The 12,842-nt window shown below is 45.6% G+C and overlaps 1 long non-coding RNA gene across 1 annotated transcript in view; it reads right to left on the minus strand.

Moving 5' to 3' along the window:
• LOC135823490 (uncharacterized) overlaps window positions 1-1,946 on the minus strand; it is a 7,790-nt gene extending 5,844 nt beyond the window's left edge. The window contains exon 1 of the long non-coding RNA XR_010554724.1: window positions 1,807-1,946. This is a non-coding gene — a long non-coding RNA (uncharacterized LOC135823490). The remainder of the gene's footprint in view (window positions 1-1,806) is intronic.
• Window positions 1,947-12,842: the final 10,896 nt, after the last annotated feature.

Consider the following 12,842-nt stretch of genomic DNA (forward strand, 5'->3'; position numbering starts at 1 on the left):
CACCAGTCACGATCTTGGTTGTACTTCAAAGTATAAGTGTTGGAAAACTGCCGATAAATTGCTTATACCTTTTGTCCTTTTCTTTTTTCAATCCTTCTCTCTCCATCTGAGTTGAAAACGTTAGCATTGCTTGTTCAGCAAGGAGCCCCTTGCATCTCTGTTACATAGTCTATCTAGTTAGCGTAGGGCTTCCTGCTAGGTGTCAGGTGCAAGACAAATTCCCAAGTCCATGAGTGCGGCAGGGAATCATTATGCCTGTATCAGGTCATGCTTGGAGCTCAACAGAGGCTGCGCATACACCACATTCATCAGAGGCTGCACATACACCACATTCATTTCCTCTATGTTGAGACTCTGGCGCAGTCCACAGCATTTTGCTGCAATAATGATTATTTCCTTCATTTCACTCTCAGTGTGTTTTTCACATTCCGAATATTTTGCAGTGCACATTCTCGGAGAAATTCCTCCGCGATTTTTCATGGGGACAGCACACACTACGCCTTTGCAGTGAAGTTTGCAAAGTGCCTAGGTCGGAGTAGCACAGTTGGCATAACTTAGACGTTTGTCACAAGTACACGTAGCCCTTGACGGATTATGCTGGCATAATTTCTATTATGCTGGCATAATCTTCGGACTTTGTCTAAAAAATATGCCCTGGCATGAAAGGACTTCTGAGACCAGACGGTCGGCATGCTGCCCGCCGGAGTCTTCTCTGGTCCTTTCTGCACCAAGAACTTGCAACACTTCAAAGTTGCAGCCAACCGCTATTTGAAGACCAACGACTGGTCGTGGGCACATGACCATCTCTGATTATCAGCATCATATCTGCCTCACCCCATGACTTCCAAATTCCGCTCCACATACTATTCCCAATAACGTCTGCTCTTCTTTTCTCTCCTTCTCCTCCTAGCACTGTCTGTCTTATCATTCCCCTCCTTCTAATGTACTGTCTCTCCTCCTAACATTTCGTATCATGTACCTCAGTGTCACTCCTTTCATTTTTCTTCTTTTTTTGGGTGCGTTTTATGTCCCCATGACGTCGAGACCTCAGGTCGGCTGAGGGCAAAAAGCCTCACCATCACTATGCTCCCACTATGCAATTTCTTGTCTTTGCCTGTGAGCTGTGATCATTGTAAAAATAAAAAATAAAAAAATACCCTTACGATGCTGGCTGAAGAGTAATGCTCCAGACATATTTAGGCATGTTACAGGAAATAACCTGGTGAATGACTGTTATATTTATAAACCGTGCCGTCATGGAGCCAGAGTCGTTGTAACGTTGCAAAGTGCAACAAGATTGCAAGGGTACAGCATAGCACCATCATTGGCATGATTCCAGTATAATATAGCGTAATCACTGGCAAAATTTGGGCATAATGAGAAGCATAATTCAGCAATTTACGGAGCATATAATATAAATCCGCCAAGGGCTAAGTACATGATTGTACCCTATGACCGTGCAATGTACATTGCAAGGAAAAATCTGGAAAAAGAGCAGGTTTTCATGCCAGTTTACCAGAATGGGCTGTCGAATCACTCCTTATACAGTAATACCACTCTACTTGCCAGTAGAGTTTGAATACTATTTTGTAGCGAAATTCGCACTCGGATTTCGCCTTACAGTTGCACCATAGCCTATGCATAGGTCACATGTACATGTACATGTAGCCTCATGTCATGACAAGCGTCTACAGCCATTGGTGATGGTAAAAACTTTCTCTCCAATGGCGGTCAAACATTATTTCATCGACATGGCTCACTTGCAAGAAACTAACAAATGTGATTTCACCCAGACACTGTACTTACCTCCTTACACTGAGCTCCGAACAGCAAGGATTCAACCAGCGAGAGCGTGGAGAAAGAAATTCCCCGTCAAAGCCGAATGCCCACGAAACAGGCGTGCACACTGCAAAACATCACACAACGTTGTGTGTGGGGGGGGGGGGGGGGGAAGAGGTGCGCAGCGACGCTATAGCGCTAGGAAGAAAGAAACTACCGCCCAAAAACTATCACGGGCCGGCCGTGTCGACAGGTGCACTCATCATTTGCGATTTCCTCTTTCTGCACTATGCCTGGTCAACAACTCGACTGGTAGTAGATTTACTGAGTAGACCCTACTACTACTACTACTACTACTAGGCCGATATGGGATCGTACGAGAAATTCTCGAGACCGGAGCGAAAATAGTGAGGGTTTGCATTCCGAATCGACGGTCATTTTGTCGAACATTTTAAATAATGTCGAATTTTCGAATGAACGTTTGTTTTGCAAGTCGAACATCATGCGTTTTCATTTCGTGAGCTCCAGCATCAGCAATGTCCAGTCCCGTGCTCCTTTTCTTGCTGATACCAACGAACCTAAGTCCTTTGATCGCCCAAAGACTCGAGGGCCAAATCTGCCTCCTCAGTTGTCTCAGAAGAATCAACTCCATAGCCAAGTCAAATTTTATGCGTATTTAAAAAAAAAATTTCCAAGGAAAACAATTTTATTATAGTATTTATGCGTATCGCCTTGTCTTTTCAGCCACACAGATGATAGTGAGAACACTCCAGGCGAAAGGGAGTAGACAGACAATTAATGGAGAGAAGCAATCAGAGGTAGCTGACGATGCTGATGTCGCCGAAGACGCCTGCGAAGCCATGTCGAGATAAGAAACCTCTTTGAACTGATAAACCAGGCACAAGCGCTCTTTTACAAGCAAATTCTTCCGAAATACTTTCGGCAAAGTGAGCGTTTTCTGAACAAACATGCCGAATTTTCGAATGCATTCCGACCTTGCTCCGCTTCGACCTTGTAGTAAGTTGTACATTGTGCAAATGAGTCCTACGGCTCGGTAGAGTGCTCAACATTCGTTCCGAACGGTTCGAATAGAGCGATCTTACACACGGCAGAGCCAGAGCACCAAGCATCGTTCGTTGTCCGGCTCGATAGAGTGCTCAATATTCGTTCCGAACGGTTCGAATAGAGCTAGAGCTATCTTAGTTACAACGAACGATACTTGGTGCTCTATGCCGTGGGTACCTGTATGTGCATAAATTTACAGCTTTAGACTCCGTGCCATGCATTGCAGTTGCTGGCACACGGCTGTCAAGAAGCGGCAACTTAGAAAGATGGCGTCGGTTCGAGATGGCATGGTAACCGCGCACGTGCGGTGGTCCGTGACTTGCTCATGTATGCACGCAAATGCAAGTCACAAACTCACAAAGATCGTCTTTGCATTTGGAGAAAATATCTTCGACTCTCTTTGGAGGTTGGCGAGGTTTGCCTAATCTTTACTTGATTGCGATGCCGGTATGTCCTCTCAATAATTAGAACAAAGAGAGCTGATGATCGCTTCATTGCTGAGTAGAAGTAACAATCAACTCTCCTCATGTCCTCTGTGCCAAAGGCAGACGATTGCAATTCCACAACGCTCATTTCACGATGATGGAAACAATAATCGTGTACTAGTAACACTTGGACCATTTGGTCATCCCTATTCTAGCCGCTAGTCCGTCCAGCAAGCAGATATTGACTATTACGATAAGTACAACTGCGTGAACGAGGGCTCACCCAGCAAATTCAATTCAAGACGTGACTCCAGTCAAGAATTAGAGTCCTTACTCGAGAACTTCACAAATACAGGTCAAGGCACCCCACAAAACTGATAGATGGCACGAACGAAAGACAAATAGGCTAGACAAAGTGTCCCAAGTGATTGAAAACAGCAGATCTACCAAATAAGACAGCTACATGTGCCTAAACAACGATTCCCATACAGTAGAGAGTAGTATCAGGCAGAATGAAAGCCTTGGAAGTGCACAAATACAGCCACGACCGCCACAAAAATTGGACGACCGCCACAAAAAAATTCTCATTGCTCTACCTCCTTGAAGGGTGAAAGTTACCAGTTATCCTATAGCGATGTCAGTTTATGCCTGTTGGAACCCCCCACAGCCCGCACGAAATACCTTTCAAATAATTCCAGGATGCAATTGCAGCTCCAGACAGGAGGAAGAAGAACACCGTGAAAAATAACGGCAACGATGCCCAAACTCTCGGGAAACGGCTGAAGTCTTCCTGAAGATGTTAACATTGAATAGCCATCGATTACCAGCGTGGTTTGGTGACTTTAGAACTGTTTTGAGACTTAGAACGAAGCGATATCTCAAATTTGATGGAATTGTTACCTGTCAAATGCGTGGGCGAGCAGGCCAGCTGACTGGTTATGCATGAACATGCATGAGCATGCATTGCTTTTTCATGGTTCACGTGCCGAAAACTAAGTTGCCGCGATCCAAGTGCAGCTAACGGCCGTGGGCATGCTACTCGACTCGTCAATATGGCGGCAAATCAGAGGCACTCGGAGTTTCAAACAAACGACGTAGGAAAGAAGACGCGGATTATGTTCCCATGTGGTCTTCAAAACACATGCATGTTTTTTTATTTACTCCGATAGCGGCTGGTTCAGGCCAAGGGCAAATAAATCAGGCCCAATTCGACAACTTCGTACCGTTCAGTTTCTCCCAAAACACGACTGGCCAGAGTTCATGCACTGCAAATCTCCAAATCCATTTTAGCAACCGTGCCAACGACTGTTGCACTTTGAAAAGGACATACTTATCATCCAGCACACCGCTTCAGGATGGTATCCTCAAGCGATTTCTACTTGTTCAAAACTGATTCGGGGAGTGAAAGAAGGGGCCAAACACCCAACGCTTTGTTCGCCGCAGGGGCCATTTTCGCCTTCTTTCCTTGTTTTTTTTGTGTTTGTTCATTTTTTTAAGACTCGCCGAGCAGATAACATGTCTGTACATAACGCAGAAACCAGTGCACAACACTGTATATTTGAATTGTTTTACCGGTGAGAATTAGTCGATGATAATGCATGCAACGAGATTAGGGCCCAGCAGATAATGCTCCGAAAATGTTTGTATAATGCTAACCATATTGCTCCAAACCTACCTTATCTTAAAATGCTGTATAATAATGCTGCAGCAAGAGCTTGGTTTGGGACAAAAAGGGAGAACGGCTGCACATAGTCTAACTAACGCGTTACTTGCAGCAAGGGGTGTACATGTACATACACATACATGTACATGTACATACACATACCACATAGGCAATCTGTCTCTGAAGCCGCAGCAATATCTCTTACCAGCTTCACCACCTCTTAGCACTACATGTACATGTAAAAGATGTGATCGCTTCTTCAGTGAAACAGATAGTGGGAGGTGAAAACCATTATTTCTCGTGATCATTGGGATGAAGTCCTGATCCGGCTCAGCGTTCTTCAGCACCTCTATGAGCGATACTGACTCACGCTGCTGCTGTCTGGAGGTCGTGAGGTGTTTGTCGAGCTGGAACCGGAGTGTCACTGTTAGTGTTACTATCCCGAGTGCTGTTTAGGCTAGAAGAGCGCTACACAGTCAATTCAAATCCGCAGGAAAAGCCCAAGCTCCCGCGTAGGAAGCGACACACAATTCCCATGCTAAGTATAATAGTACTTAGAGGTTGGTGCGACTTCGGCGATACTTGGGGAATTGTGTGTTGCTCCCTACGTGGGAGCTTGCGCTATTCCTGCCGACTTGAATTCTCACTGAAATAATTTTATAATTTTCATATTCCTCGAAAAGGATTTCGAGAGAGAGAGAGAGAGAGAGAGAGAGAGAGAGAGAGAGAGAGAGAGAGAGAGAGAGAGAGAGAGAGAGAGAGAGAGAGAGAGAGAGAGAGAGGAGAGAGAGAGAGAGAGTAAGTTACATTTATAAAGACAGGTAAGTCTAACAAATGAGGACTGAGACCTCTACAACAGGGTGTTTACGCCTGAAAGCAGGTGCATGATTTAACAAGCAGGTTGTCAGTCAAGATTTTATGCGCAGATGGAGAAAAAATGCGCAGAATTTTTGTAAGGGGTCGTCCACAAAATATCGATGTTTTTTTAGAGAAGATATTCGTTCGTTTGGGGGGGGGGGGGGGGGAGGGGGTTTAGGCCCTGTTCGTCTCGTGTTTGTAGAAAAAATATCGAACTCTATCTATGGACGGGCGCTGTTCGAATATGTAGTTTATGACCTACACAAAGTGAAAGTCAACCTCGTGAGCATAGCCATGGCAAGGTTGTGCGACCGTGGCAACATAAACCTAGGTGTCTGGTGAAATTAGAGTGGCAGCTGGTCACGTTTCATGAGGAAATTGAACTTCATTAAAAAATATCGATCCCTTGCATAACCATGTGTATGTTCGTTTTGAGGGGGGGGGGAGGGGAGGGGGTCTGGGGAGAAATGAACAAATATCGTCTTGAAAAAAGCATTCGATATTTACGGATGGCCCCTAATGAGATGAAAAGCAGAAATAATAAGAAAAGATGAAATGAAAGCCTGCTCACAACCCCGCCCAGCCTTGCGAACTGGGTATGGTGGATTAAGAACCTGGTTCAACGCTCGAGCAAGCGCTTTCAACGCACCTCAATAAACGGAGCCCCACATACAGGAGAGAGTGAGAGAGAGAGAGAGAGAGAGAGAGAGAGAGAGAGAGAGAGAGAGAGAGAGAGAGAGAGAGAGAGAGAGAGAGAGAGAGAGAGAGAGAGAGAGAGAGAGAGAGAGAGAGAGAGAGAGAGAGAGAGAGAGAGAGAGAGAGAGAGAGAGAGAGAGACGGGGGACAGAGAAGACAGAACACGAAGGAAAGCTTATAATGATAATCTGCAAGTAGTACATACCGTTCTAACGTTCTAACGTTAAAAGGGTATCTATCCTACTCCCTGGTACTGGTACTGATAGATCGTTGATAGGTACATGTACATACATGTAAAAAAGAATAGAATGGGATACGGAGCTTGGGTTGGCTGTGACTCAGCACCCCGGTGCATTGAGCACTCTTTCGAGGACCACACCCAACTTTCCGTGTGTACGTACATGTACATAGTTTGACGTGTCAAAGTTGCATGATGCATGTTTCTCTAATACATGTAACTATGATTCCCATACAATCGAAATTATTACATGCACAATACTGACACAATTACAAGCACGGCCGATCAAGGACGTGTGCAATGGGATGATTCCTGGCTGCTGCTGCTGTCCACAACAACGTACATGTAGTGCCATAAGGTCGACATGAGGTCGACATCACGACGTCAGCACTAAGGCAGGTCGTGTCTGATGATGAGACTGAGGTGTGACCACAGACTTACAATGTATTTGCTCTGTTCAAGCGTGTGGCCCGCTCAAATTCAGTTCCCTATGGAATTGTCTCCCTCCCAAAATCACATCGGTAGCCAGCCTTCATTCTGCATAAGTATCTCGCTCAATATGCTGTTTACTCTGCTAGTATTTCACAGCCCACGTGATCACAACCACGTGATAGGTTATATTTTCTGTTAAAACTTCGACTCTTTAGCCCATCGTCCTGGCAGAATTTATACACCATGGCTGTGGCATAGTTCCCCTTTTACCCTTCCGTGCTCACCTCTCACCTGTGACACTTCCCATTGCGAAGGCGTAGCCGAGGTTTCTCAAAACAGTGTTTATATTATGTGGGTTGTGAGCAACACCGACTCACACTCAATCACTGCTTTTCACAAATTCATTAAAATTAATTATAATTTTAAGGAAAAGGTGTTTCAACGTTTCGGTCATAAAATAACCATCATCAGGAATGCATTCATGAAGTGGGCAAACTGGCTAGGCCATAGCCTGGCATAGGATGGGTTTAAAGATGTGCAGTGCTGTGAGGAGTGTATATATAATTATGTACTCTCAAATGTATTAAAACACAAGACAATGTGAAGGCCATGTGAAGAAGAGGTGCTGCGACTTCGGCGACACATGTACTTTTTGTACTTGGGGGACTGTGTGTCGCTCCCTACGTGGGGGAGCTCGCGCTTTCCCTGCCGACTTGAATTCTAACTTGACTGGCTCACGACCGTGCCATTCAGAGCACACGAGAAGTCCATCGAACCTTCCACTCGGCAAACCTGCAAGGACGCACCACTCCCTACTCAACACACAGTGTTTCGGGAAATTCACCCCTGCATCAGTTGAGCTTGAGTAGGCTAATGAAATTCCTGCTCCGAGAGCACTGCATTATGTACATGTAGTGCTCTCTGAGCCTAAACATCACTAGCCATACCAACTTACAGTGACACTCCGTTTCCAGCACGACAAACACCTCGCGAACTCCAGGCAGCAGCGTAGGTCTACGTCAGTGTCGCTCAAGACAAGTAGATGCTGAACAAACGTTAAGGACCGTTGGCCATTCACAACGGTGTTGCTTCCAAACCATCAAATAAATACGCAAGCCGGCGCTGGGGACAACAATGTGAAGCAGCGGTGACTGAGACTTCGGCGATACTTGGGGAATTATCCCCGGAATTGTGTGTTGCTCCCTACGTGGGGCTATGTGGGAGCTCGTACCCGCCAACTTGAACTCTCACTTCACTGACTCATGACTGCCATCCAGAGCACACGAGAAGTCCTTCGAACCTTCCACTCGACAAACCTGCAAGAAAGCACCACTCCCTGCTCAATACACAGTGTTTTGGGGAATTCATCCCTCACCAGTATAGCTTGAGTAAGTTTTAACTTAAAAGTTCGTCCGTCCACGTTTCAACCGGCTACACGTATTGAGGAACAGAACCAGTTTTAAAAGGAAGTAACACCGTTAGTTTCGCTTGTGTAAGGCCAGCACCATGCCTGTGAAGCTGAAGGCCGTGATACCAGGGTGGCAGATGCACCTCCTAACGGTGAACTTGAGTAGGCTAATGAAATGTGTTCTCGGAGAGCACTGCAATAGTGGTCTCCGAGCCTAGCCATCACTACGGATACCAACTTACAGTGACATACCATTTCCAGCGCGGCAACTACCTCGCGAACTCCAGACAGCAGCGTGATTGAGTCTCGCTCATTGAGGTGACGCTGAGGACCGTTGGTTATTCGCATTGCTGTTACTTCCCAACCATAATAGTTGAACAGGTCACATAGATATACATGTAGCAGAAATATTGCTTGAACATAACTCGGAAAACATTCTGTTCCACTTCTGTCTTGCACGAATCTACGATCATGTAAGTGTAGCCTGAACTTTCACCGTCCTCACTCACTTTCAGAACTTTCACCGTCCTCACTCACTTTCAGAACTTTCACCGTCCTCACTCACTTTCAGAACTTTCACCGTCCTCACTCACTTTCAGAACTTTCACCGTCCTCACTCACTTTCAGAACTTTCACCGTCCTCACTCACTTTCAGAACTTTCACCGTCCTCACTCACTTTCAGAACTTTCACCGTCCTCACTCACTTTCAGAACTTTCACCGTCCTCACTCACTTTCAGACTGAATTCACCCCGGCACTTCCCAACCATCTACATCTACTTGTACAGTCATGTAAGTAGCAAGCCCGCGGTGCGCTGGGGACAGCAGTGTGAAGAAGAAATTGTTGCGACTTCGGCGATACTTAGGGAATAATGTGTCGCTTTCTAGGTGGGAGCTTGCGCTTTTCCTGCCGCCTTGAATTTGACTGGACTGACTGACTGACTCACACACACACAGCATGTACCATGTAATACGCCTGTCGCAAGAGAAGCACGCAAATCTGCAAATGCACTGGATGTGCACCCACAGATTTTCTCTTTATAGCAAACTGATGTAGCGAATCTGATTCTGATTGAAACAGATCAAGACAAGCGCCAGATAACTGTCTAATCCACACAACTGGCGAAGCCATGTGAATCGACCCCCCCCCCCCCCCCCCCAATGCACACCTGGTCTACACCACACGGAGTACATCGGAATAACAGCAGCAGGTATTAACAGCTCACAACTTGCGAAGGAAACACTGTGTTGAGAACAATGTTCCTGCCTGCACGCCACCCATACACTGGTTTGTAGAGTCTGAAAACGGGTTCATGGCTGCAGCCAGGAACATTGCACAGTGTGTCCTTCACCCCTACTGGGCCCTAGGCACCCTCTAATCAGCCCTGACCCACTATGTTGTCTGATCAGTGATTGGCACAGTTGCAATGAACCTAGGACTGGGAGTACCAACAGAACAAAGCTTTTCCCGCCATTGTGAACTCTTTTTGTGTCGCTGGCTTCCCTTCGTGGGCTCAAACAGTTCACTGACTCTCACATGTACTACAGTACGTCATTATGAAAGTAGAGAGAGGGTCAGAGGGGTCCAAAACTGTTACATGTACTTGCATCTTTGTGACCTAACTATAGTATGGAGCTATATGTACAATGTACATGATCATTGTTAGATTGATAGCATGAAACAAGGTGGAGGACACTGTGTTCGGAAACAGTGACCTTACTACAACCATCCGCGGTTGGCAGAGCACCGGTCCCTGCGGACCATTTGAACCATATGGGTGTTGAACCCGGTTCTGACCCTCATTATGCTAGGGGGGTAGGAAACTACTCCTGACGTCCGTCGTGTATTCTTTGCTCTTTCCTTTATGTCGTCCTGGTAGTCATGTAGCCACGTAAACCTTAACTTGTATAAAAAAACTTCTTCTCTTCCAACTTCTGCCCATGGCATTCCGAACACAGTCAGTGTCCTCCACCTTGTTTCATGCTGTCAATCTAACAATATGCGTGAACTATAAGTACAGGTTTATCTAATACCGGTTTTTTAACCAGTGTTTAGTAGGTTATATAAATAACATGTACATGATTGTACAGGTCATTGAATGTCTCATCCCTGGCAGTTCTGTGCCTTGTTGTGGCACTATCTGACTGTATGTATATCGTTAAAATGTCGATTCCACGAATCACGGTGTAGACCTACGTGTAAAAGCACTGTCGACTCAGTTCTAGCAGACTAGTCGAGTCAATCACACAAATTGCTACATGTACATGTACATGTAGGTGACAGACATGTAATTATTGTAATGTCACAGCGCATTTCCTTTCCTTTCTATGATAATAATAATTATACACTACATGTAATATTGTTACATGCACATGTACGGCCTCCCTCCTTCTATCTCAGTTCTCACTCCTGTACATTGTATTCGAGTGGGGTCCTCACTCCTCACCACTCTCTACCACTTTCTACCTTTCGTCACAATTCGTGCAATTGTGTTCAGTATGTGAGTTGCACTCCAATCATCCATCATAGGAAACAATAATAATTGTGTTTGTTTGCCCGTAGAAGAGGCTTTATCATCACTGACACACTGTCACCTTGGTCACGCAGAGAGAGACTCCGCTCCGCGATCCGGCCGGGTCGGTGCGAGAGTTCAGCGGGCTGCACTCAGTTCTTGACTTGAATCTCTTGTTTGAGTAGATACATGTGAATGGCTTCATTCCAAAACGCGCTAAACGCCAATCTCATGCATATGGCGTTTTCGGTGTCAATCGAATCAGTAGGGATCACTGCATCTGGTGGCCAAAAAGAATTCTCCAAAACGAGACATATCCCACTGAAAATCAACGTTGAAGTTGACGTTCTACTGCAAAACGCGATAAACACCACCGATGTGTTCGAGCAAAGTGCGACATATCCTGTCGCGCGGGCCAGCGTGACCTGTGACAAGCCAGCGAGTGCTGGCGCAGCACGTGGCAAACATCGCGACTACAAACTGAGTCTGTGCAAAATGTCGATGTCAGAGTTCAAAGTACAGTGTTTTCGTGTTGTTGCTTTGTAGCAGCTACATCTACGTTGTCATTTCGTTCTTTTTGTATCATCTTCTTCGTAGCTGTTGTTTTTTCGCTTTCGAAACCGAAAAGGGCAGTATGCTGGAGGCGTCAGGGAGGGACGACGCTGCTGCTGGCAGTGCTGTTGCCGGTGAGCTCCTTCAGAGTTCTCAACTCAGTGAAGTCGTTGCACTTGCATTTTCTAATCTCATAATACTGATTAGTCCGGCGACGTGGTCTGGTTTTGCCCGAAAATAATGAAGAATCACCTTGCTTGAGAAAATGGATGGCTCCTGATTTTTGAGAAAGTCTGTATTTGCATACATCACCCTACTCTTCTCATCTGCTAAGTTAGATTTGACCCAAACCCACCCAGTTGTTGATCACAGAAAATCGCTCCTCCTGAAAATTGGTCAAAATGGATTTATCTCGTTTTGCAATGAAGCCCTTCATGTATTGTGCATAACTCTCTGCTTGGAAGTACTGAGTAGTTGGAACGAGCATGCAATGAGTAGACCGATAATTATGATTGTGATCCTTTGTACTGACTGTAGTTGCCCTAAGTTGGTTCCCACGTAGATCTACGTAACGTGACGGCATATCGCGCACGCGCATAGCGTTGCATTCCCACTCACTCAGCTCGTCGGTAGGATGTACCAGCTAGTCGTACAGTCTAGTCATGTACACTGTTTGTGTAACTTGTAAGTAATAGTTGTAGTCAAAAGCACACACGCCTGTCTATGAAGTATGCTACGGTCGGCCGGACTCTCTGACGGGCAATTATGCCTTATGGTCATGGAATATGGAAGAAGTGCATCGTCGATACACGACGTCGACCGAGCGCGCGGACGTGGGTTGACTACACTCTGTGTACTAAGTACTGTAGTACTAGTACTAGTAGTACCGGTAGTCGAAGTGTCTGCGAGTCTGCGTGTATACCTGGTGTACAGAATCAGATCAGTGAATAGAATAGTAGTACAATAGTACATGTATGTATAAGTAGGTAGATCTACACACAACACGACTCCGGGTAGCTGCAGCTCCTCCCCGACCCTAGCCTGGTAGTGGTACTGAGTCTGTACTGACTACTACTACTACTACTACTACTACTACTACTACTACTACTACTACTACTACTACTACTACTACTACTACTACTACTACTACTACTACTACTACTACTACTACTACTACTACTACTACTACTACTACTACTACTACTACTACTACT

Source organism: Sycon ciliatum, chromosome 8 (assembly GCF_964019385.1).
Source record: "Sycon ciliatum chromosome 8, ocSycCili1.1, whole genome shotgun sequence".
NCBI classification, from domain to species: domain Eukaryota; kingdom Metazoa; phylum Porifera; class Calcarea; order Leucosolenida; family Sycettidae; genus Sycon; species Sycon ciliatum.